Genomic DNA, 25906 nt, shown 5'->3' with positions numbered 1-25906 from the left:
CATCTCCAAGCCAAGAAGTCACAGTACGGATGAGTCAAAGAATTAAAGTGGTGTAATGGAACCCTGGAGGAAGGATGCCTGCCTTGTGCTGTTTAAAAATGACCCAGCAGTAGCACTTCTCTCTCCCTCCCTCTCTCTCTCCTATCACAGGTCTTGTGATATATAACAGTCTGTCCCAAGTCCTTAATATCTTCATAGGGCTTTCTGGCTTTCCAGAAGGATTTGGAAGGAGTGTGTGCTTTTCAAGGTTGGAAGTTTGTAATCCTGTATTGCTAAAATCTAACACTTAATAAAAGAGCAGTGACTCCTCATTTGCAATGAATCTTGATGTTCTGGAGAGTTCCAGCTTATAAATGGAAGCCGGTTCTTACACGTATTTGGTTCATCAGCTGTACTTTCTGAAATACATTGTTTGCTCTCAGTTTTCGTGGTGGTTAACAGTTCGGGAAGCAGTTTTCACATACCTTAGCCGGTGGCTGGAACAGATTCAGTGTTGAAAGAAAGTTTATTGAGCTGAACTGAGGTATCTGATTTGATTTTCACAATGGCCTGTGAGGGATTAGATTGCTGTCGGAGGAGGGGTTTCCTTTTCCAAATGAAAAATCTCACGCGTCCGTAGAGAACAAATTTGATCACTCCAGAAAGTTATACTATGTCAAGTTCGTTTGCTGCCCATTTCAGAGGCCCTCCCCCTACACTCTCCAGAGGTTACATCAGCCACAGCTTCCTATGCATCTGTCCAGAAATTTCCCATCTACACAAACACATACAAATATCTTTCTGTAAACAATGGATGTGTACTATTGTCATGAGTATTTACCTTTCTGTTTAAATGTAATATCTTGCCATGCTTTCCATACAAAATTTACCTCATTCATCTCAATGGCAGTATAATAGTCCATGATATGGACATCATAGTTTACTGACCAAGTTCCTTGCTTATCACCATTACAAATCTTGCTGTAATGAGCCACCTTGTTCCCATACCTTCTCTTGCATCACCAGAGGATATCTGAAGAATAAATCCCTAGAATTAAAACTGGAGGCAGGGCTTCCGTGGTGGCGCAGTGGTTGGGAGTCTGCCTGCCAATGCAGGGGACACGGGTTCCAGCCCTGGTCCGGGAAGATCCCACATGCCGTGGAGCAACTAAGCCCGCGAGCCACAACTACTGAGCCTGCACTCTACAGCCCCCCCGAGCCACAACTACTGAAGCCTGAGCGCCTAGAGCCTGTGCTCCACAACAAGAGCAGCCACCGCAATGAGAAGCCCACACACCGCAACAAAGAGTACCCCCGTTCGCCACAGCTAGAGAAAGCCCACACGCAGCAACTAAGACCCAATGCAGCCAAAAATAAATAAATAAGTTTATTTTAAAAATAAAAATAAATTTTAAAAAACTGGAGGCACTTGCAGTGTTGATACGTAATGTGAAATTGCCACCAAATGATGTAAAATTGGGATCAATTTACCCTACCACCAACCATGTGCAGGAGTCCTATTTCTCCACACTCAACACTGCAAGTGACCAAATGGTTCCTCTTTGCCAATATAATTGGTGAAAAAATGGCATCCCATTTGACTGGCAGTTATGAATCAGTGAAGTTAAGCATCTTTCATGTATTCCCAAGTTACTGGTTTTTCATTTTGTAATGTGAGACTAAGGTTCAGAAAAGATGTAAAGGGAAATGTTCAAATGTTCTCTGAGTCACTGTGGGGCAGCCACCTCTGCCTGGTGTCAGCTCCAAGATAATAATTCATACAAATTCAAATGGACCAGCCAACAAATATCCCCAACATAATACTCATGCCAAAATGGTTTCTACCAAATTTCTCTGCAAACCGAGCTTCTGAAAGGAGGAGAAATTGAGTTGACTCGCTTGGTGACCAGATGTAACACTTTACTTCTCTGAGCTTCCTGTGCCCAAGTGTCTGTTAAGTTTATTAAAACACACCCTCTCTCACATGCAAAAGAGATGTGGTGGGAGATGGGCTGATGGGCCATTGGAATCATCATGTCTTCTTATCCCAGCTGAGACAAGTTTGCCTCCTTTTCTTCCCCCCCCACACACCCGGCTTCTCATTTTAACATCTTATTTAATTTTCGCTCTGCATAGGTGATACATTCAGGTGGTTCAAAACTCAAGACAATATAACCAGGTAAACTTTGAGAAATCTTCATCCCCTCCTTCCCCCGCCTCCCTTCATGTTTTTTCATCCCTTTATTGTTAATAGTTTTTATCATTAAAATAATAGGGGCTCTTCTTCATTTCCCAAGTTTCAATATATATAAAGATGCATCGGCTTTTTCAAATGACCTTGGACTTCTCCAGCCTACTTGCCACCACCCAGGAGTCACCCTCTTCCTCCCTTCTGAGGATCCGTGGACCAGAGATCTCCAAGGTCCTGCCCAGAACTAAGACCACAGGGTAACCATGAGAGAGTGCCAGAGTTCAGCTGCTATGAAAAAATGTATTGAGTATCAAAGTTCCCCAGCAGGGAAATTGCTACTTGGTGAGTGAGCATCTTATCCCTGGGAGCATGAAGGAGATACAGTCAAGGACTTTTTAGAGATCTCTGCCGCTGTCAGGAGAAAGGAGCATTAGTTTCTTCCACTTCCAAAATTCCATGTTAAATTCATTCATTCATTCATTCATTCAGCACACATAGATAAGGTTTCCTATGTGCTTAGCAACATGTTAGGAGTCGCTCACCGAAAGCTAGATTGGAAATCATCCCTGCGTTCAGGAAGCTTCTAGTCCGACAGACAATACATCCGCATCCAGGGCCATCAGGGGCAGGGGGGCCAGTTTTGCAATGCACAGACTTCCCAGCTGCACCGAGGCCCTGAGTCAGACAGATAACCAGTTAGCAGACAGACAGACACAGAGGAAGGCTCTCATTAGATGCCAAGAATCAGTGGAAGGGGGCGGGTGGGGAGCAGATGGAGCAGGGATGGAGCCTGGAGAAGAGGGCTGTTGGCCGAGTACTGAGCAACGGCCTCTCCTCACCCACACGCCCCAAAGGCCGCCCTGCTCATCAGGCACCACAAAGCTGGGACTGACGTATTCTCAGAACCTCAGAAGGGCGGGTTTCGGGGCTTTGGGAAGGGACGGGGAAGGAATCAGGAGACCTGGGCTCTGTTCCGGGCTCTGCCTAGGACTGACTCAGCCTCGGACAGCCACGGGGCCCCTCTTCCTGAGTCTTCTCCATCTGATCGACATGACACCTGGTCCCTTCTCACCTTGTGGAAGTGTCCAAAATAGGCAGAGGGCTCTAAAGACCCATAAAAATCCATCCTCAGAAGGTGACCCATGACACAGACTCTGCTGAAAGGGGAAAAAGGCAGTAATTCCGTGAGAGTCTTTCCAAAAATCTGTGGAGTCATCTCTAGGAGGAGCCCAGAGGCAGGAGGGGAGAAACCCCGAACTCTGCAGGGCCTGCCGTCCATCCAGGCTGGTCCCATGTTGAGAGTTTATCCCCAGACGTAGAGGGAGGGACAGGTGTGGAAAACAATGGAAACAACACAGAGTGGGGTCTAACCTGGGCCGGGCCCGTGCTGGATGCTCGAGTCCATTGTTCTGCTGTAGAAACTTAAAACCATTATTATGGGCCAAACTGTGGCCCCCAAAACCCATATGTTGAACCCCTAGCACCTAGTACCTCAGGATGAGTCTATATTTGGAGATAAGATCTATAAAATGGTAACTTAGGTAAAACGAGGTCACTAGGGTGGGCCCTAATCCAATAGGACTGGTGTCCTTATAAGAAGAAGAGATTAGAGCACAGACACATGCAGACCATGTGAGGACACAGGTAGTGGACAGCTGTCTACAGCCCAAGCAGAGAGGCCTCAGGAGAAACCAACCTGCCCGCACCTTGATCTTGGACTTCCAGCCTCCAGAACTGTGAGAAAATACATTTCTGTTGTTTAAGCCACCCAGTCTGTGGCATTTTGTTAACAGCAGTCCTAGCAAACTAATACAATCATTATTTATCACCCCGATACTTTTAAATGTTTTTTGAGCCATATGTGCTTATCCTCATTATAAGAGTAAATAAAAGGTCCTTATAAGAGGAATCCATAGCCTGTGTCCCCTGCAAACATATGCAAACATACACACACACACACACACACACACACACACACACACACTGTTCACAATGCCCTCTACTCACCAACCTCTCTGATAAAACATGGTCACCTCTACCAGTTCAAGCACTGATTACAGTCTGGGTAAATCCTGATTTAGGAGTGACCTTAAAAACTGAGAGATGGACTTCCCTGGTGGTCCAGTGGTTAAGACTCCGTGCTCTCAATGCAGGGTCCCGGGTTCGATCCCTGGTCGGGGAACGAGATCCCACATGCATGCTGCAACTAAGGAGCCCACATGTCACAACTAAAATTTCCCGCATGCAGCAACTAAGACCCAGAGCAGCCAAAATAAATAAATATTTTTTTAAAAAACTGAGAGAGCCCCTTTGCAATGTGACAAGAGGGGCTCAAGTGTCAGCTGAACTGAGTGGCTAAACACCCTTGATTTATTTCTCCGTTTCCTCCTTGCTGCCCACTGTGCACCACCCAGGTGAAGCTTTTTCCCAGGTCGTGGTCCACTTGACCAAAAATAGCCGTGGCCGTGTTATTTGGAGGAGATAATAAACTTCCCCTGCCTTTCTAATAAATAATGGTGTGGCTATGATTTTAAGATCGGGTCTATGCCGTTACCAGGACGTCTGCGGAAGCACTGGATGCTTCCGTTTCGTCCAGGCTCCAAGTGCACACGGGACTCCAGACTGTACGAGCCACTTTCCCGGAGCAAGGCAGAGCCCCGCAGATGTTCCCGAAACTTCATCAACTTCATCTTCCTCGCAAGAGATCACCCCAGCTGCCAGGAACTCAAAAGTGTCATGGGATCTGTAATCCATTTTGTTCACTGCTAAAGGCTGCTCTTTTCTGAAGGAAGCCACTGCCCTGGAAATGAGGGTCACAGATGAGCTGAAAGGTGGATCTACCCACCAAACCAGGGAGTCTGGGGCCTGATCCATGAAACAGGGCAGGTGACTGGAACTGGAGAAAAGTCACTCGGGAGCTGGGGAGACCTGACCTGGGAGACCACCTAGCAGTCCTGTTGCATCAATTGAGTTGGTATATGAAGGATATACAATATATGGTAGATATAGAGAATACAATGGATATATAATATACGGTGGATATACAGAACCATGGCTGTACAATATACTGTGGAAATGTACAGGGGGAGTGGACATGAGAGGGCTGGGCAAGGGCGGCAAGGGCAGGCAGACATAACCAGGACAGGCTCGCTGGCAGGGTGATGGGCTTTGGTGAAGAGGCCCCAGAGGCTGCTCTCTGGCCTCTGGTTTGGGAGAAAGCTGGGGCCATGGCTCTACCCCAAGATTCAGGGGGTGTGACCTCTAAGAACAGCTCAACCCTCCTGGGACTACTGCGTCTCCCTCTTCCCGGCAGCCTGCCCGGGAGCCCCTCTGTCTTCTAGCTGATGCTCCCACCACTTGGGGGCAAGGAGGAGTCACCTGCATACAGGTGAGCCCGGAGGTAGGAAGGACCCCTGCTCCTTCCCCTCTGGAGAAGAACCGGAAGGACACAGTCCCTGCCCCCTCGGGCCAGGTTGGGGAGGGCTGGGTTCAGAGCATCCAGAACTGGGCCAGAAGTGTTCCCCAAGGCAGCCCCGTCGGTGGAGGCTGAGTTCAAGTCCACGTGGGCATTGGGGAGACCTGGACTCAGACAGACTCGGGTCTACAGGTGGGAGGCAGGATGAGACAAGTCTTCCTCAGTCAGGTCTGCAGGATCCCAGCTGAGCCGGACTTCAGAGTCAAAAACCCTCGGGCCGGACCACCATCTCCACCAGGCTCAAAACAGAGGCCTGGGATCTGGGCTCTTTCAATGGTCAAACAAAGCAACGTCAGTAACCAAACAAATGCTGGTTATTCTCCGGGCTCCACAGCGAACAGAGGAGAGGCTGCTTTGTGCTATCATTAACTGGCCAAAAAAGCCCCTTGCTTTCTCCAAAGTTCCCCCTCGAATGCGTTCGTGCTTCACCCCCCAGTTCTCCTCCAAACCCACCAAACACGGCCCCTCTCGTGGCCAAGGGCTCAAGGGTCCCACAGGGATGGCGGGAGAACAGCCTTCCCGCTTCCGAAGTGCAGGGCTCAAACACCTTCCTAAGTCCAGCTTAACCGGAAATGACTCACAGAACAATCCAGGCCACCAAGACCTGACAGCAGTGAATCCTCATCAGATGCCTCGGGCGTTGAGACGCCCCAGAGCCAAGGGCACCTCCTCTGAGGCAGACCCTGACACATCATGCGCTGGTGAATCCACTTCCCTCAGACAATGGGTACCCAGGTGGCTGGATGTCTCTACCACAATAACCCAGGAACTGGATACAGAGCGTGACCCTCAGAAATTCCCATGGACCAAGGTTTAGTCACCTACAGCCATCAAGGGACGTGGAGGGGAAGGCAGCTGTGGGCTGGTTGCAACTTCATGGTCACAAAACACTAAATGGAGAGAGTCTTGCTCCAGATAAACATTGCATGAAAAAATGGAACGCCCTCTTTTCTTTCTCTCTTACCCTGGAAACGATGTCATATCTCTCCACACACAGTAAACATTTCCCAATTCAGAGACCATGAACATCAATCCTCCTGATATAGTATAGCCTCCTATATTCTGTTTTTTTTTTTTTTTTTTTTTTTGCAGTATGCGGGACTCTCACTGTCGTGGCCTCTCCCGTTGAGGAGCACAGCCTCCGGACGCACAGGCTCAGCGGCCATGGCTCACAGGCCCAGCCGCTCTGCGGCATGTGGGATCTTCCCGGACCAGGGCACGAGCCCACGTCCCCTGCATCGGCAGGTGGACTCTCAACCACTGCGCCACCAGGGAATCCCTATTCTGTTTTCTTAAAGATAAGTTTTGAACTTCACACTAAGAAAAAAGATGGGATGGGTGTGAGTTATGCAGTCCATGTGGAGAACAAAGAACAAAGAACAAAGAATCCTCTTTCAATGTAAATTAAAAAGTTAAAAATAGTAATAAGATAGAAGGTAATTTTACCTTCCCCTAACCCAAGAGCCATTCACCTGCAATTGTTACAGAAACATCTGAAAACATGTGTGAGGGTGGAGGTGAGCTTGCCTGGATCCTGGACCCTCATACATCGCTGAACAATAGATACGACCCTTTCAGAAACAACGGAACAATCCGTGCATTCTCAAAATGTTTTAACCATTTGACCCAGAAACCCGCCTGCTGGAAACTTGCACTAAGAAACAATTTGAAAGAATAAAAATACTATGTGGATAAATATGTTCACTGTGGTGTTATTTACAAGTTAAATGTTGGATGCTACTTAAGTATTCAACATCGGGACACAATCAGTAAATTATGTCCCATCAAATCAGTATAATATGGCATGGTGGTTAAAATGATAATTGTAGCAACAAAGAAAAAGCTATTAGTATTGCTACATGATAACCTACAAAAAATGTGTGAATATTGGGCAAGGTCAAGAAGGCACTTCCCCAAAATGAAAGCAGATGTTGACTTCCTTTTTTGTTTAATCTGTCTATCTAACTGTCCTTCACTTTGTTCTAGAATATTCTCAGGGAACCGCTGTATATTTGTTTTATTAGGATGCTGGAAATAGGGGCTCACTCTTCCAAAATCATTTCTGAGAGTTTATTCTAAGGAAATTATCCCACATTCACTGCTATACAACTTCTATTATTTTTTAATGGGAGTAACATAAATGACCAATAATAAGGGATTACACAAATAATATACATCCAAACAATGAAATATTGTGCTGTCAATTGAATTGTGATATAAAAGAATAATAACATGGAGAAATGTTTCAGATATATTAAATGAATAAAGCAAACTATGAAACTGATCTTAAGGTCTGATTACTCTTTAGTAAAAGTGTATATTTTTCCTTAATTTTAATTTCTCAATTTTTTTCTTTTCTACAATAAAATTATCTGAAAATGAAAGAAGTGTTCCCACCACTGAGACTGATAGTTTAAGCAGAAAAATATCTAAGAGTTAGGAGCTAAATCTATAAAACTCTTAGAAGAAAACATAGCTGTAAATCTTCATGACCTTGGATTAGGCAATGATTTCTTTCATGTAACACCAAAAGCACACACAAGCAAAGAAAAAAATACATAAATTGGACTTCATCAAATTAAAAACTTGTGTGACAGAGGACACCAACGAGAAAATGAAAAGAGAACCCACAGAATGGTAGAAAATATTTGCAAATCCTATATCTGATAAGGATATAGTATCCAGGACATATAAAGAATGTTTACAATTCAACAATAAAAAGAAAAATAACTCAATTCAAAAATCCGCAAAGAATTTAAATAGACATTTCTCCAAAGAAGATGTACAAATGGTCAATAAATACACAAAACAATGCTCAACATCATTAGTCTTTAGGGAAATGCAAATCAAAATCATCATCAGATAACATGTTTACATGCAACTAGGATGGCTAGAATTTTAAAAATGGACAATAAAATGCATTGATGAGGATGTGGAGAAACTGGGGCCTTCATACAATCCTGGTGGGAATGTAACATGGTGAAGTCACTGTGGAAAAGAGTCTGGCAGTCCCTCAAAAAGGTAAACATAGTTAGCACATGACCCAGAAATTCCGCTGCTAGATCTGTACCCAAGAGAACTGAAAACATATGTCCACACAAAAACTTGTACAGAAACGTTCAGAGCAGCAGATTCATAATGTTCAAAAGTGGAAGCAGGGCTTCCCTGGTGGCGCAGTGGTTGAGAGTCCGCCTGCCGATGCAGGGGACACGGGTTCGTGCCCCGGTCTGGGAAGATCCCACATGCCGCAGAGCAGCTAGGCCCGTGAGCCATGGCCGCTGAGCCTGCGCATCCAGAGCCTGTGCTCCGCAACGGGAGAGGCCACAACAGTGAGAGTCCTGCGTACCGCAAAAAAAAAAAAAAAAGTGGAAGCAACCCAAATGTCTACCAGTCAATGAACAGATGAACAAAATGTGGTCTGTCCATACAATAGAATATTATTTGCCACTAAAAGGAATGAATAACTGATACAATGAAAGCTACAACACAGACAAACCATGAAAACATTATACTCAGTGAAAGAAGCCTGACACAAAACGCCACATATTGTATGATTTTACTTAGAGGAAATAAAGCAAATCCATAGAGACAGAAAGTAAAGTAGGGGGTTTCCAGGCCCAGGGAAGGAGGGAAGTGACTGCTTATAGGTATAGGATTTTTTTGAGGATGTAAATGTTCTGGAATTGGATAGTAATGATTGTTGCACACTCTGTGAATATACTAAACACTGCTGTATCGGACACTTTAAAGGAGTGAACTTTATGGTGTGTGAATTACAGTTGACCCGTGAACAATACCGGGGTTAGGGACGCAGACACTCCATGCAGTCGAAAATATAACTTTACAGTAGGCCCTCTGTATCCAAGGTTCAGCATCCTTGGATTCAACCAACGTCAGATCGTGCAGTACTGTGGTATATATTTGTTGAAAACAATTCACGTATAAGTGGACCCTTGCGGTTCAAACCCATGTTGTTCAAGGGTCAACTTTGTATCTGAATTTTTAAAGAATAAAGTATGATGAATCATTGTTTATAGGTCATTTTAAACCCAAATAGCGGATAAAGGGCTCTATAGCACAGAACTTTTGAATTTCCCAGTGGCAGCCACAGGAAAAATAGTCAAGATGACCTCAGCAGATAATGAACAGAATGTTTTCTCCTTGAGTTAATAACACAAGGCAATGTTCACGTGAAGATTTCCGATCCGTTGGTGATCTGGGAGAAAAAAATCACACTAGCTTAAGGAAAATGTGATCAAATCTGTAAACCTGAGGTTTAAATACTCTCTAAACCAATCAGAGATTGGAATACCCGATCACATAGGAATCCTCAAACCTGAAATTTTTATTATGAACCTGTACTCTTGACTTGAGTCGTTCTTGGGTGTGAAATACAGCAGCTACAAGTCCCATTAAGTCCTGCTGTTTACACCCCTCCCCAGCCAGGGCTTTTCGTCTGCATGCTGTTCTCTGTCTCCCACTGTGAACCAAAGATCACTTCCTATTGTCCAAAAAAAAAGATGGAAAAAGTACAGGCCAGATTTTCTCAGGAGGCTAAGCTGGGCTGTCAGGAGATAAACAACATTTTGACACCGAAGCTTTATCTTCACTTTTGGATCAGTTTGTGAAACCTGTGCTTAGAAGCCTCACCTGGCCCCGGCGTCCGGTCCAGGCAACAGCGCTAAGTCAGAAGGCTGCATCAGACCAGAGGTAACAGAGCCACAGGTGAACAAGGCATACTTTTTTCTAAAGTGCAGGCTCCTAACTTTCCCTTTGGTTTAACCCAAAACTGCCTTCAAGAATAAAGCCTCTGCTTTAGGAATGCAACCACAGAGGTAACCTCAGGAAAGCCAGAGGCCCAGCAGCCCAGAAGCTTTCCGAGAAGGAGGCGGCTTACAGCTCACCAAGTCCAGCTTTCCCGCCCGTCAGGAGCCCTATCCCAGAAGCAGGTCCAGCAGACCGTCCTGCAGACCCAGTGTGACAGGAACTCCATCCCACAAGGCAGCTCTCCCAGCTGATTTGATTCTCTTGGGCTGGGCTGAAGTTTGCCTTGCTGAGATTTCCCACAGAGGTTCAAGCTTTTTGCTCTGAAGCGGCTTGTAGAAGGAATCTACTCCTAGCTCACATGAAAGTCCTTCAGATGTATGAACATGTCAGCCAGATCTAGGCCATTGGCTCAGTGACACTGAAAGCAGATGACACCAGGGAAAAGAGATGAAGAGATGTCAAATGCTAACCTAGGTCTCCATCTCCGAGCCTGTGTAACTTGGAGCCAGACACTTCCATTTTCTGTTGCCCACAAAATACTGATACCACTTCCTCACCAGCACTGTAATGTGAAATGCTTTAAGAGATACCCCAAAAAGCTCAAAACAAATCTCTCTTGATTTTTGTTTGTTTGTTTTTGTTTGAGAGAGAAATTCACCAGTGCAGTCATCCAGGTTTACGAGCCTGGCAGTGACCAAGACCAGTGGCAAGTGCTTTCTCCACATTTTCTCCTCCATCTTTACAGATGCTAAGGCTGGGATCCTCTCCCCATCTGGCCCTTCCACACGGTCCCTAAGGAGGACCTGCTCAGCTCCACCCTCGTCTTGCATAAGAATCATTCACAAGGGATGTCGATGATGAGAGGCAGATACTGTCAGAAACAGTACTGGGCCAAGTCCATCGCCCCGAGCTCTAGCCCTGCCCTGGCCACCATCAACAGGGACATCGGGTAAGTCCCTTCACCTGGGTTGGTGGGGGGTGCCTCAGAGCCCTCATCTGTAAAAGGGAAGGACTGGAATCCGAGACCCCCAAGGTCAGTTCTAATGTCTTACCCCAGCCCTGCCTGCTGTTTACGACCTCCTCCACCAGGCCCCAGACACGCTGAATGCTCAGTGAGCAACAGTCTCGGTTACAGTGAGAAATGGGTTGGGCAGAGCCAAAGCCCATGCCAAGGCAGTGAGGAGGTGCCTGGGCCAAGGAACTGCCATAGAAGCAGCTTTGTGGATTTAGCAGGACGGTCCTTTCCTTGATTTCTTGTAAAGAAAAAAATGCCACCATTCTTAGCCTCATCCGACGGCCGGCCAAGGACCACTCACTCCACAAGGGTCCTGCTATGATGTCCTGTACATCTGGAGGGAAACTGAGGCACAGCGGACAGCAGAGAAGGCCCTGCTCCATGTGGGTGTGGTCACAGGACGAGGCCTCAGGGCTGAGGGCCGGGGGCCGGGGGAGTGAACAGAGGCATTAGGGAGGAACGGCTGCTCAGGGCGGAGAGGGGGAAGCTCTGCCACTCTTGGTCCTCTTTCAAAAGAAACCTAAAGTCAGCATTGAGATCGACTGAGATTAATCACATTTCTCCAAAAGCATCTCTGGGCAACATTGGTCCCAGCACCCCGGTCTGACAGTGAATAGCAGTGGAGGCCATCAGCAGACGCCGTTGGGGCAGGAAGCTTCAGGAAACACAGGGGTCAGGGCCAAGAGGCAGGCTGGGCTGGCCCTTGGTGGCAGCAGAGGCATCAGGACCCAGGTCAGGGCAAGCCAATGCGGCAGGAGCCCAAGAGGAGTGATCACGGGGTCTGGACCACAGCCAGGGGGCAGAGGGCAGCTGGGGCAGAGGTATGGGACACGTGAAGGAGTCAGGTCAGGGGTCAGAGCATCCTCACCTGGATAAGGTGGACGAGCTATCCAAGCGCAGCACTGGGCAGACAGAGGGAACGGTGAGCCCGCGCAATGTCCCCTAGACTGGGGACTTCTGCACCACTGGCTCTCAAGCATCGAGCACAGCCCAGCACAGAGGAGGCAGCAATGATGTTTGCAGGAACAGTGAAGTTAGCAGAAGGCCACCCACTTCCGTGGTCATCTCTTACCTCTTCCCTAATCTTCCCAAGGGACTCCCAAAGCCTCATCCCGCTTCCCAGCCTCAAAGCTCCGGGAAGTGGCCTTCAGACAGGAGTGGCATTTTATGCTTGGTGGTGGTTTTTGTCCACGTACACTGCTGTATGTCAGCCCCACAAAACCCCTGTGGGGTTGCTATTATTATCCCCATCTTCCAGACAAAGAAACTGAGGCTGAGGCAGGTCAATTAACCTGCATGAGGTCACCAGCTAGTAAGTGGCAGTGCCAGGTGTCCTGCAGGGCCAAGTGGGCAAGCCACCGTCCCCACCCATGGAGGCCAAGTGAGGCCCTCCTGGGCCTTTGGGCTTCCAAGGTTGCCCTCTTCCCCACCCCTTCCCCCACTCTCCCCTCCCTCCCCTCCCCTCCCCCTCCCCCTCTCCTGTCTCTTCCTCTCCCAGGCTACGTCTGAGATAAACCTACGCAATTACCCCCAATGAAGAAAACACCTAGGAAAGATGTGAGGAGCCTTTTTTAAATTTTATATGTGTTCTTGATTTCCCTTCGTGGGAGCTAATATTTAACGTAGCTGAGCCGGGTTTAAATTTGGGCCAGCCATCCCGGGTACCTCCCTCTCACAATTGTCTGTGACTCACTGACCACACCGGCTGCCCTGGGTTAGTGTCCTCTTATCCATCCATCATGCATTCATTCAACGACCACTCACTGTCAACTCCCTCTGTGCCAGGCCCTAGCAACTTGGTGTCCAGCTCTTGGGCAAATAGAAGTCACCACTATGATGCAGCTACCATGAGCCAGCCTTGAGACAGAGAACATTCCATCAAATCCCCTCAACATCCCTTTGAAGTCAGTGTTATTATCTTCTTTTACATCAAGATATGTCGAGAGCTTGAATAACTTACCTAAAGGCACTCAGTTTCAGAGCAAGAGTCCAAGCTTAGACGGGTCCAAATACAAAGCGAGTGTTCTCTCTACCAGGCTCTACTTACCTCCAGCCGACTTCTTCCCCCCTTATCCCTTCCAGTTATAGACCCCCAAAACAATTCGGGGGACCTTCTCAGTCCCTCTTCTCGAGCTGGGAACCAGCAGCTCTTTGGCTGGTGCCAACATTTCAGGACCTGAGGGCCCCCTTCTCGCATTTTGATGAGGTTGACATCCCACTAAATCTGCCACCCCCACCCCCAATCATCACTGCTGCAGCAGGAGCCCTAAGCTAGACTGCAAGGTCACGTGCCTTTTGGAGCTTCTGTTTACCTGCTCTTTGTCCCGGGAAGGGATCCATCTCTGTGGGGAGGATCAAGGTACAATCCCTCTGATGGCCTCTCCGGGGCAATCAGGTTTTATGTGACAAAACCACACACGAAATTCGCTACTGATATGACAACTTTGGTATGCAAACCAGAGAGAGAAGTCTGCAGATAAAGGAGGTACCTCCCCTGTTAAGGTCCCTCCCGAGGCCATAAAGACCTACATGCTCTCACTAGGATGAGGAGAATTCCAGGCAGACCAAGAGTTGATCTTTATGGCCTGTGTCTGGGTCAACTCCACATAAACCCGATTTTACACCCTGTGGTCAGTTTATTCTTTCCCAGGGTAGGAGGGGACTGGTGCTTTGCGAAATTAGAAACTATGCCAAACTGAGCATCAGATGATTTGGCCTGACTGGGCAACAATCAGTCTCAGGTTTTAATGCATATTTCTTTTAAGCAGTTTATGCAAAAATGGCCTCACTAATGTGGTGAAGAGAGGAGAACTCAATAAGGCCCAGGTGTTGATCTGGCTTGAAAGCCCTCTGCAGTGCCTCCGTGTGGATCAGCGGCTGGCGTGCTCAGATAAACCAAAACCAGGCGGCTTCCGAGGTGGGAGTGCAGGGGCCCCGGTTTGACATGAGCTCAGACAGGGCTGTCCATTGGCAGGGTTTCCACAGGACCGTCGTGGACACTACGAGTGGGAAAGGAGCCTGGTCTGTGGGCTACGGAAGCACAGAGCAGCAGCAGGGGACCCAGGCCATGGTCTCGCTCATCCTCGTATGAGCTGTCTGGCCTTGGACAAGTAGCTCACATGAGCCTCAGTTATCCAGGGCATCCCTCACATAAAAGGGAAGCTGTAGCACTGATCTCACAGTGCGATGGAGGGGATCTGAGGACCCGAGGAGAGAGTGCGCATGATGTGGTATGACTCCAACAAGCTGTATCCATGTCGATCATGAAGATGAGTGGCTAAGCAAGCATCCTGACAAGGAAGTTCACCCCCATGTCCAGACTCATCCCATCTCCCCCAAATCAACAGAGACTCGCACAAAATAAAAAATCCGGTAGCTGCCACAGTTGGGCCCCGGCTCTGTACACGCAAGACCTCATTTATCCCTCACAGCGACTGTCCTGGGTATCAGTGGGGCAACGTTATGGAGAAGGAAACTAAGAATCTGGAAAGTTCAGGTATTTGCATAAATACCAGGAGCTGGGTTTGAAGACCGGCTCTAAGAAGTGAAGAGACACGAATGAATGCACACGCAAGACAGAAACGGACTCACAGATATAGAAAACAAACTCGGGGTGACTAGCGGGGAGATGGAAGGGGGAGGGGCAAATTAGGGGTATGGGGGGAAAAAAGAAGTGAAAAGAAGCAGCAAGCGACCCACTCGAGGCAGAAGGAGAGCCTGGTGCTGCTCGGAGACCCCCAGCCCCTGCTTCTCTTCCCCCTGCCCCCTCTGAAGGGGACCAGCTGGGCCCACACCACCCCTGCCCTGGGCAGACAGGGCGCTGGGGTCCACTCCGAGAGCCTGTTGCATCGCTGCTCAATAAAGAACGGGCTGCAAGCCGCTGCTCCAAGCACTGCCTCCCGGCCGACTCTAGGGAACGTGAAAGTGACCATAGACTCCCAGGAAGCCACTCGGTGCTGTGACCAAGCGGGTCCTCCAGGGCGCCCGCAGGGAGGAGGGCACTGCTGTCCTTGCCGACTCTTTCCCATTCCACAGTTGGTTGACTTTGGCTTTGAGCTTTCACAGTGCATGTCTACAGCGTCTCCCTGGAAAGAAAGTGCCCTTGTTCTGCTTGGAAGGGACCAGATACCCTCCTTCCTCCCGTGCGGGACCCAGAGCTTCCAGCTCGGGGCTCAACAGACTGGAAAACAGCAAACACTGTCTCACAGAGGATGTTTCCAGCTAAGATGATGCTGCGGTTCCTTTCAGAGCCCAGGAGGAACGTTTAGCCTGCCAACAGAAAGGGGTAATAAAGTTTGTCGTCAAATATTGAGAAACTTCAGACCACACGGGAATCCGTGGCCTTGAACGCTGAACGCCCTTGTGAGGCCTGTGTCACAGAAGCGGGATTTCACTCTAACGTGATGTTTTTACAGGTCATCACAGAGCAGAACGTGGAAGCTGTAAAGACCCAGGGTGATCTGGTCTGACTCCCTATGTTGCCGAGAAGGAAGTGAAACCCAGCGAGGTGGGGACTCATCCAAGGTCGAGGAGGCCCTGGATGCAGAGCTGAGAGCAGCCAGAGCCTTAGTCAGTGCCTGCTACGGCTGAAATCTGACCCCCCAAAATGTATATGTTGAAGCCCTAACCTCCAGGATGTCAGAATGTGACTGTGTTTGGAGAGAGGGTCTTTAAAGAGGTGATTATGTTATAATGAGTTCATACAGGTGGTCCTAACCCAATATGACTGGTGTCCTTGTAAGAGGAGGAGGTTAGGACACAGACATGCACAGATGGGTGACCACATGAACCACACTGAGAACAGGGCCATCTACATGCCAAGGAGAGAGGCCTCAGGAGAAACCAGCCCTGCTTGATCGCAGACTTCTGGCCTCCAGACCCGTGAGAAATAAATTTCTGTTGTTTAAACCACCCAGTCTGTGGGGCTTGGCTACAGCAGCCCTAGCTCACTAACATATACCCCTCTCTGCTTCCCCCGAACACGCAGCATTTAGGGAATGGGAATTTTAAAGTACGTCATTTTTGCACTGTTATTGACATTGATGATATGCTGAGCAAAGCGCTTTTAGTTAGCAACACCTATTTGGGAGGATCCCTGGGATACTGCTTGTGTCGTGCAGACAGTGATATAAAGTCATGGGAATGGCTTTCCAGCTATCTCTGCAATCACTTCCTAAGGAAGCCATTCGAAATGTCTCAGGCAGCGAGGACATCCCTGGAGTGACTGGTCAAGGGGAGTGATGCCCACTTTTATGGACAAGATCAAGTTCATTTGTTTAAACAAAGTATAGCAAGAGTCTCACAAATGTTTGTTCGCACTTCTTAAGTTACGGAAACGGACCAAGAAGGCAAAAGTAGGGCGATTTCTAAGGGGAACGTGGATGGAAGTAGGTGGAGGAGGGAGTTAAAGAAAACTGGAAGGGCTTCCCTGGTGGCGCAGTGGTTGAGGGTCCGCCTGCCGATGCAGGGGACACAGCTTCGTGCCCCGGTCCGGGAGGATCCCACGTGCCGCGGAGCGGCTGGGCCCGTGAGCCATGGCCGCTGAGCCTGCGCGTCCGGAGCCTGTGCTCCACAACGGGAGAGGCCACAATAGTGAGAGGCCCGCATACTGCAAAAAAAAAAAACAAAACTGGAAGATGGATCCAAATCACCTGTGCATCTCACTGATCAATAGTGACCAGCATTCTGTGGGTGAGAGACGGGCATGAAGATGGACACTGTCCAGCACTGTTGGTGACAGACCATGAAGCATGGAGGCCACACGTGTGGACTTGGAGCCAAGCTGCTTCCCACACTTGCTGGCTGTGTGGGCTTGGCAGTTTCCTTAACCTCTCTGTGCCTTGGTTTCCCTGTTATGTTTTAAATAGAAATCAGAGTAACGCCTCTCTCACAGGATCCAATGAGTTAAAACATGCAAAGCTGTCAGCACAGGGACGGGCACACAGAAGCCCTGGTCACCTCCAGGCTTGCAGATGAAGTCAGACTCTTGGAAAAACAACCAGAAGAAAATGTAATGAGTGTCCTAATAAAGGGCTTTGGAAGCCCAGAGGAGAGAACCACTGACTCTGTCAGGGTGGGCTGTGAAAAGATGGGTCCTAAGAGGTGCCTCGCGAGCTGGTCTGGGCCCAGATCCCAGGCTATGTTCTGGAAGAGAGAACACCTGCTGGCAAGGCCAGGGGCGTTCGTAAATATCGTCAATACTACGTGTCTGGGGAGCTGCAGGGAGCTTGTTGCCCCTGGAGAGAAAGCTGTGCTGGGGAGGGTGGTGGGAAATAGGGATGGAGGGGTTGAGAGGGGCCAGCCATGAACGACCTCCTGGTTGTTGCTAAAATAGAGACTGGGCTGCATCCTAAGAGCACAGGAGTCGAGCGCTGCAAGATTTTAAGCAGGAGGTGGTGTGCTCCGTGGACGAGGAAGGGCTGGATCAGAAGGAAAGGGCCTGCGAGCAGGGAGACTGGCCAGGGCAGCGCCCACTCGCCCAGGGGGAGATGACAAGGGTGCCGACCAGAGCAGAGCTGTGAGGGCGGAGAGGCAGGGCAGGGCAAGGGGGCAGGGCGTCCAACCGTTTCCTCTCCCTGGGCAATCGGGGTGCTACGTTCCCCGGCCTCCCCGGCAGTTAGCTTAGGGACCCCAGGACTGAGTTCTGGTCAGCGGGATGAGGCAGCAGTGTCGTAAACCGTTTCCAGGCTCCTTGCGGGACCCTGTGGTCTGCTTTTCCCCTTCGGCGGCACCTAGCGTGTTCCCGGGCTCCAGGCGTTTCTGGTGCAGTTGGAGCAGGGTGCGATCCCTGAGTGGCTGCCTGGAGGAGAGCTGCCAGGAGACATGTCCAACCCACATCAGACTTGTGTGCGCAAGACACAAACGCTTACTATGTTAGGCCACTGAGATTTGGGGAGAGTTGTCACCAGAGCATAGCCCACCCGACCACATGGGGGAATCAGAGCACTTGTCACTGGACCAGGCTGGGGAGAGAGGTGAGCCTCGGATGACTCACTTGGGCAAGCAGGTGAAGGTGGTGCCATTAGCAACAGCCAGAGATACTGGCCAGTAAGCCTTCACTTTTATCCTAGACATGTGGGTTCGAGGTGCTTGTGACAAAAGAAACAGAGGCGGCTAGAAATGCATCAGAGAAGGGCTCGGGCCGCAGCGGTGGATTTGGGAGTATCAGGTCCAAGTGGTCGCTGAAGTCTTGTAGAAGGAAAGGAAGTGGCTGGCATTGGGGAGCGGGGGATGCAGAGGGCAAAGAACACTAATAGTTAAATAAGAAAAGGAGTCAGTGAAGGGCCGGTAGGATGCTGCCATTCAAGAAGCACAGCCAAAGGAGAGTTCGACGAGGATGCCGAGGGACCAGAGGCTTCGCCAAGAGAGGCATCACCAGGGTGAGATGCTGCTGACGGGCGAGTCGGATCAAGACCAGAAAGCGCACAGAGATCCAGCAAACAGCAGGCCACTGAAACCTCACGTCCGACCCAGAGCCATCCCAGGGGAGCAAGGGAAAGGACACCAAATCCCTGTGGCCAAGGAATGAGACAGAGGGGACACCTCGTTGGAGAAGCTTGGCCGGAAGGGGAGAGGGAGGCTGAGGGAGATGCAGGGTCCAGAGAGGTGAGCGCTAAACAGGGGGAATGGAAGAAGGACCATCCACTGGGGAAAGAGCCGGCAGGAGGCAAGTGAGAGAAGATACAGCAGAGAGAGGTGATATTTGCTGGAAAGACATTGAACCCAGGGGAGGAAAGAACATGGCAGGAGATGGCGATGGGAACCAACGACCTCCCCAGGGCAACTTCCTCCAGGGGCCTTTGACATCCCAGGATGGCAGCCGAGCTGGGATGCTGCCCACCCCCTGCCCGGGGTGCCAGCCTGCTGGTGCAGAGAACCTGCTCAGCCCTGTAATCCAGGGATGGCTCTGACACCACACAGGACTGGATTCAGCTAAATGATCACTCTTGTGCGAGGCCCTTGGCCTCGGAGGAAGATAACAGGTGGTTACGACAGTCCCAACCCTTGAGGCACCAGCGGTCCAGGAAGTGAGATAAGGCGGGTGCAGAAATAGCTCACTGGAGGCAAACAGTAGTAAGTGCCCAAGGCAAGGAGCAGATGCTGCTGAGGGAGCTCCACAGGGAGATGACGTCCAGCTGGAAGAGATGAGGGAAGAAACGTCTGAAGCAGCGTCCTTGGGGTCCAGGCCTAGTCTGTGCTTACCAGCGTCACTTCCAGGTTCTGGAATAAATGGTTTCTCTCCTTCATCTGGCTTGGGCTTCCTTCTGGTTTAATTGGTGCCCACTGCTGTCACAGTGCTGTTTTAATACCCTTTGTTCCTTGGATGATCAACAGCAAAATGAATCTAATATGGTAAAAAGAGCTGACTCCTGGATCTCCATGGGCATCTCCTGGGGTTGCGGGAACAGAGGTGTTCAAGCAGGACCCCAGGAATGACTGGTATTTACATCGTGTGTGGTTCAGAGTACCTGTGGGTACCACAGTACCTGCTTTGACAATGACAAGCCATGCTCCTTTGTCAATTACAGGCCAGTCCTGGCTGCTGTAACAGAATCCCACGGACTAGGCAGCTTAAACAGCAAACATTTATTTCTCCAAGCTCTAGGGGCTGGAAGAGATTGGGGCACCTGCCTGGTCGGGTTCTGGTGAGACCTCTCTTCCTGGCTTGCAAATGGCCACCTTCTTGCTGTGTCCTCACATGGTGGAGGGAGAGATCATCTCTCTCATGTCCCTTTATAAAGGCACTAAGCCCATTCATGGAGGCATCACCCTCACAATCTCATCACCTCCCAAAGGCCCCACCTCGAAATACCATCACCTTGGGGGTTACAACTTCAACATGTGAATTTGGGGGAAACACATTCAGCACATAGCACGTAGCACGCCTTTGTAAATTCACTCCTGTTGGTAATGAAAAATCCAAGAGATAAACTTCACTTCTCAGATCTTCCAAATCATCAATGAATTTGGACCACAAAGGACGTGAATAATTTCTTAAAGGGAGGGGAGTGAATCATCTCAAGTCCAACACATAATGAACTATTTATATAACAAGTAAATTTTAAATAATGAAATGGGCACTAACTAAAGTCAGTCACTTTTTAAAAAGTATTTTTGCATCTCTTAACCTGATTTCTTTTCACACTACCCTTTGCAGTCACAGGTAAGAGAACCAAAACATGTAACGTTTAAGATCAACCTAAGGTCACAGGGTCACTTGTCAAGAGAGGCTTGTTCTGGAACCAGTGTTGTGAGAAAGACACCGGTCATTCTAGAATAGTTCTGGTCAACTCTGGGGAAAGAGTACAGAGAGAAGAAAAAAACCCTGAGGCTGTCATTTCTGTGTTGTGTGCACTAGCTTCCATGGGACAGTGACCACTTTAAGGGTTGAATTCTTGAGCCACACACTCAAATAGTCCCGAGGGCCAGGAATGGGTGGGAGGGGAGGCAGAGAAAGCCCACATCACAGACAGCTGACCTTCCACCTTTCAGCATCCAAACCATCAGGATGGTGTGAGATGAGCACTGGGGCTTAGCACACAGAGCCTCCCTGTGTGGACCTGCCCCAGTGTCCGGGGGGGCTGGCAGGGCTCCCCAGTAAACCAAACCCCAAAGCAAGTCCCACTTTCTACAGATGAACCTTCCTCACTCAGTCGAGGCCTGGTTTACACTCGGCGTGCTGGCGTCTCCCCTCAACCCCAGACACTGAACTTGTAAACTTAAAAATCCCATTGGCTACTTTTACCCCTAAGCACACAGATCACGAAGCTTCGGGGCCAGAGTCCAGGTCCCCACTCCCTCCACCTCCAGGAGCAGTTTGCACTGGGTTTATTGTTTGCAGGCAGAAGCCTGTGGCCTCTTTATAATTTAGAGCTGATCAGCAAGGAAAATATATTTTGCAAGGTGCAGTGGGGGTAGACCGTCTTCTCCTCTGGCCACTTCGCAGGCATATGGCCTGTCATCCCACCAGGTAGGAAGTGATTATTGGAGCAACACAAACAGATTTTTTTGTCAAAGACCAGGTGTGATTTTCTCAGGTTCTGTGAGAACACGCACTCATATTTTTACCAACCCAATCTGTTTTCCAGCAGCCAAGTGGCTGCAGGACCTGGGAAGCCAACTTGGATGTTTGGGAGTCACAAAGTTGCAGCCTCTGGAAGCTTCGAGCATCCCTGACCCGACGGGAGGTTGAACCGCCGAGGATCCAGGGAGTTGGCCAACGACCCCTGAGTAACAAGGAAATGTGGGCTGCAGGGAGACAAGTGGGCCTGGGGGCAGGGGTCCCAAGCTCATCCTATGACCCCAGGCAGCACCTCCACTTCCTACCTGGCCAGCCCCTCACCTGTGACAGCAGGGACCTCTGCAAAGCCACCTCCTTGCACAGAACCGTATAACAGGGCTCATCGACTACACAGGACCAGAACTTCTTTTTTTTCTTTTACCTCACTATGGCTGGTTTAGTTCTAAGATCTCTTTGAAATAAAATTCAAGACTTGAAAGAGATACTAGGGTAAAGATGGCAGGTGGAACACATTCCTTTACTTTTATTACCTCCCTCATGACCTTGAAAACAAAAACTTTTTTGGGTTTTTTTTGTACAGTATAGATAGTACAGTATAGAGCTGTACTATCCAATATGATAGCCACTAGTCATGTGCTAAATTTACATTTTTCTTAAATAAATTCTAAACTTCAGTTTCCAGGTCACACTAGCCACATCTCAAGTGCTCAATAGCCACCTATGGCCAGGTGCTATCATATTGAACAGAGCAGATAAAGAACATTTCCATCACAGCAGAAAATTCTATCGGAAGGTGCTGGTATAGACCTGCTAGGAGCAAAAGCCATGGGGAGAGCACAGTGGGAAAATGCTGGGAAGTGCAGGATGGGTGGTGACTGGCTGGGTGAGTGGGATAAAGCTGGATCCTAAACCAGAACTGGGTGATGCAAGAAGCCAGACCACCCTCTTCCTTTGTGGGGATGGAGCAGGAGTGTCAAAGGAAGCCACGTGCCCTAACTCTGAAAAATGACGAAACCAAGATAATGAACTTCATTGAAAGGATTTGAAAAATGCCATCTCTCTTCTACCTTGACTACTATACCTACTTGGTGACATAAAAGGACAATGCATAGCAAAGTACTACACGCTGGGTGGCTTAAGATGGCAGAAATCTCTCGTGGCATGGTTCTGGAGGCTGGAGTTCTGAAATCAAGGTGTGGGCAGGCTGGTGTCTCATGAGGGCTCTGAGGGAGAAACCGTCCACACTTCTCTCCTCGCTCTGGTGAAGGTCCACAATCTTTGCTTACCTGGCTTGTCGATCACTGGCTCCATCCTCACATGGCCTTTTCCCTGTGTCTCTGTCTTTCCATGGCCTTCTTCTTATGAGGACGCCAACTACATTGGATTAGGGACTCTCTCTACTCCAATATGGCCTCATCAACTAATGACATCTACAAGACCCCATTTCCAAGAAGATCACAATCTGAGGTCCTGGGGGTTAGGACCCCAACATGTCCGTTTGGGAGGATTTGATTCAACCCCTAACAGCCAGGTTCAAATTGGAGTCCTCAGATGTCCCTGAGTTCTACAACAGAACATGACATCACAAAAAGAGCCTGGCCCCTTCTCTTCTTTCCCACCCACGATTCCTCCCATACCAGAGGGGCCTTGTCATTTCTCCATCCACACCTCCCACCAACCACTGCCTCTCAGCCACCCCTTGGCCTAGGTGTACACACGCTGGCAGCACTGTCCACTCCAGGAGGACAAGCCCTGGAAAGAGGTCCACGAAGGCCCTAGAAGCAAGGATGGGATCATTTGGACAGGGAATTTCAAGATTCCATTTCCCCTAAAGTATGTTCTAGAAGGAGAGAATGAGGTTCAGGCTCTGGGTAGGCATGTCCTCTTGGTCCTTGTGAAAAGGCACAGCTGGAAGAGGGAACTCGGGACTATCCAAAGCTCTCATCCCAGGTCTAAGGGAAGACTTGTCAAGAAGCAGCCGGATTTTCCCAGCAGAATCCATGGAGGGCTCAGGATTTGTGGTCCCCAATACTTCTGGAATTGAAGTGAAAGTGGAGTTATAAACGGAATGACTTGAAAGTCTGTTTACGAAGCAGTTTTGTCTTCAACTCCCCTTTCCCAACTCAGCAGAGGACTGAGGATTTATGCTTTGGAGAGAACAGAACAGAAAGTGTCTAGACAGGAGGTTCCCGGCACAGCTGAAGCCTGGGGTACCATACAGAAACAGGGGGCAAATGAAGGTTTGTATACTGAATACTGAGACCCTGTACCCCACTCCCAGCTCTCTTTTCTCACTCGACTTCCAGAATGTCTAGCCTGTCACCTCCAGGAAGAAGGTTAAACCGTCCTTCCTTGTGAACTTAAACCAGCCCAAGAAGAAAGATATAAAGGTCCTAATGTTGGTAGTTCCCCAGCAAAACAGCCCAGCCATGTCGACAATCTCAATCACACATTCAGTGCTGCCAATCAGCTTCTTACCTCCTACTCATACCTATGAGCCAGGAACCAAGGGTGTCAGACATCTGAAGAAAGCCTCTAACATGAGAGAGAGAAACCAAAGCAGAGAGAAAAGGTGCTACTTGGAGGAAACAGAGGTAATGCACAGAGAAGAAAACATCAAAAGCAGAGAGAGAAGAAGATATGGCATCCATAAAAAGTGAAACTTTTTTTATATTATTTATATTTTAGAGGAATATTTAGAGGGAAAAATCCACAGAAAATTTCAAATGTAATATCAAGAACAGAAATCTCATTTAAAAGATTAGAAGATAAAATAGAGAAATAGAAGAAATAGAGCAAAATTGAAGGTTTAGCTCAACAAGTTCAACATACAAAAATAGAATTCAGAGAGAGAAACCAAGGAAAACAGAGGAAAGGAAATGATCAAGATATAGTTTAAGAAAATTTCTGAGAACTAAAAGACATGATTTTCTAGCCTAAAGGACCCATTGAATGCCCAGTAAAATAGATGAAATTAGACACACCCCAAGTTAATCATCATGAAATTTAAGAACATTGAGGACAAACAGAAGGTTCTACAAGCTGTCTGTGTCAGATATTCAAGGTGTCAAGATATTTACCACATACCTCTGGAAGCTACTAGAAGACTTTCTCATCCAAAACAAGAGAGAAAACTGTGAAAACATGCATGGGATGCAACTCAAGAGAAGATCAAATGGTAAATGTCAGACTTCTGGTTTCAGCTCCAACATGTAAAGAGCTTTGAAGTCATCATCCACCATCCTTACAACAACAACAACAACAACAAAAGCTGGACAAACTGAAAAATAAAGACTTTTCTTGGACTCATTAGATAACTGATGTTGCAGGGCAAACTGCCACCCATAAATCCGGAGAGGCAGGTACATCCAGAGTCATAGCCAAGATCTTACCTGGAGCAAAATCTGCTGAAGTCATAAACCATCAGGGACACTTAAAAGGCAATTTTGATGAATTGCTGGAGTCTTTTAGTGTGGACTAGCCTAAAAGAGAAAACTTCTGGAGCTATGGGATTGGGGGGGCTCTCACACTATTTTGGGCTTGACCTCTGGGAACCCCCACCGAGTTCTCACAATGAAGATCCAAGAAAGATCCCCTCATGGCTCTGGCAGGGGGAGGGAAAGGTAATCATGTGAAATATGCCCAGAGCATTCTCCACAACAAAGGCCAACTCCTCAAGGGAGAAGAGTTTGCCAGGGCCTAGCCCAGCTGAGGGAAGGGCATTCCTCCCAGTACAGCACCCCCCAAGTCTTCTTGGATCATGTATCAGGGGAACATAGTTAACAGGGATCATAGTTTCAAGGAAATAAATTTGGAACACTGCATCCAGGGAAGTGAGTAAAAGACAGGGAGACAAAAGCTACATTACTTGTGATGGTCACAGCCTCAAAATACAGGTCCATTAAAGACTGAGATTTAATCAGAAGATAATGGAACACTTTCCCCTTCCCAGTGCTTTACCATGGCACCAGTAGGGCTCAGTATAATAACTGGATTACCACTGGAAGAACTGCAAGACTCAGCCTTTCTCTGAGAAGGAGAGCTTAGGGAAGCCCACAGTCAAGAGGGGAGAGAAACAAGGACATTCAGGGGATTTGAAGCCTCTGGCACACACAACTACAGCAAATATGAAACACAGCCCAGCTTCTAGTCAGATTTACATAAATCCTCACACGAAAGCCTATTTCCATCAATTCCTTTTACCCAGCACAACATGTCTGGCTTTCAACAAGAAAGTATAAGGCATGCCAAAAGGCAAACAAAACCACAGCCTGAAGAGACAAGCAATCGTCAGAACCAGACTCAGATATAACACAGATGTTGGAATTATCAGACAGGGAATTTTAAATAACTATGATTAATATGTTAAGGATTCTATTGGAAAAAGTAGACAAAATGTAAGAACATATGGGTAATGTAAGCGGAGAGATGGAAACCCTAAGAAAGAATCAAAGTAAA

The sequence above is a fragment of the Hyperoodon ampullatus genome, assembly GCF_949752795.1.
Source record: "Hyperoodon ampullatus genome assembly, chromosome: 15".
In the NCBI taxonomy this organism is placed as follows: domain Eukaryota; kingdom Metazoa; phylum Chordata; class Mammalia; order Artiodactyla; family Ziphiidae; genus Hyperoodon; species Hyperoodon ampullatus.
Note: the sequence above shows the minus strand (reverse complement) of the source record.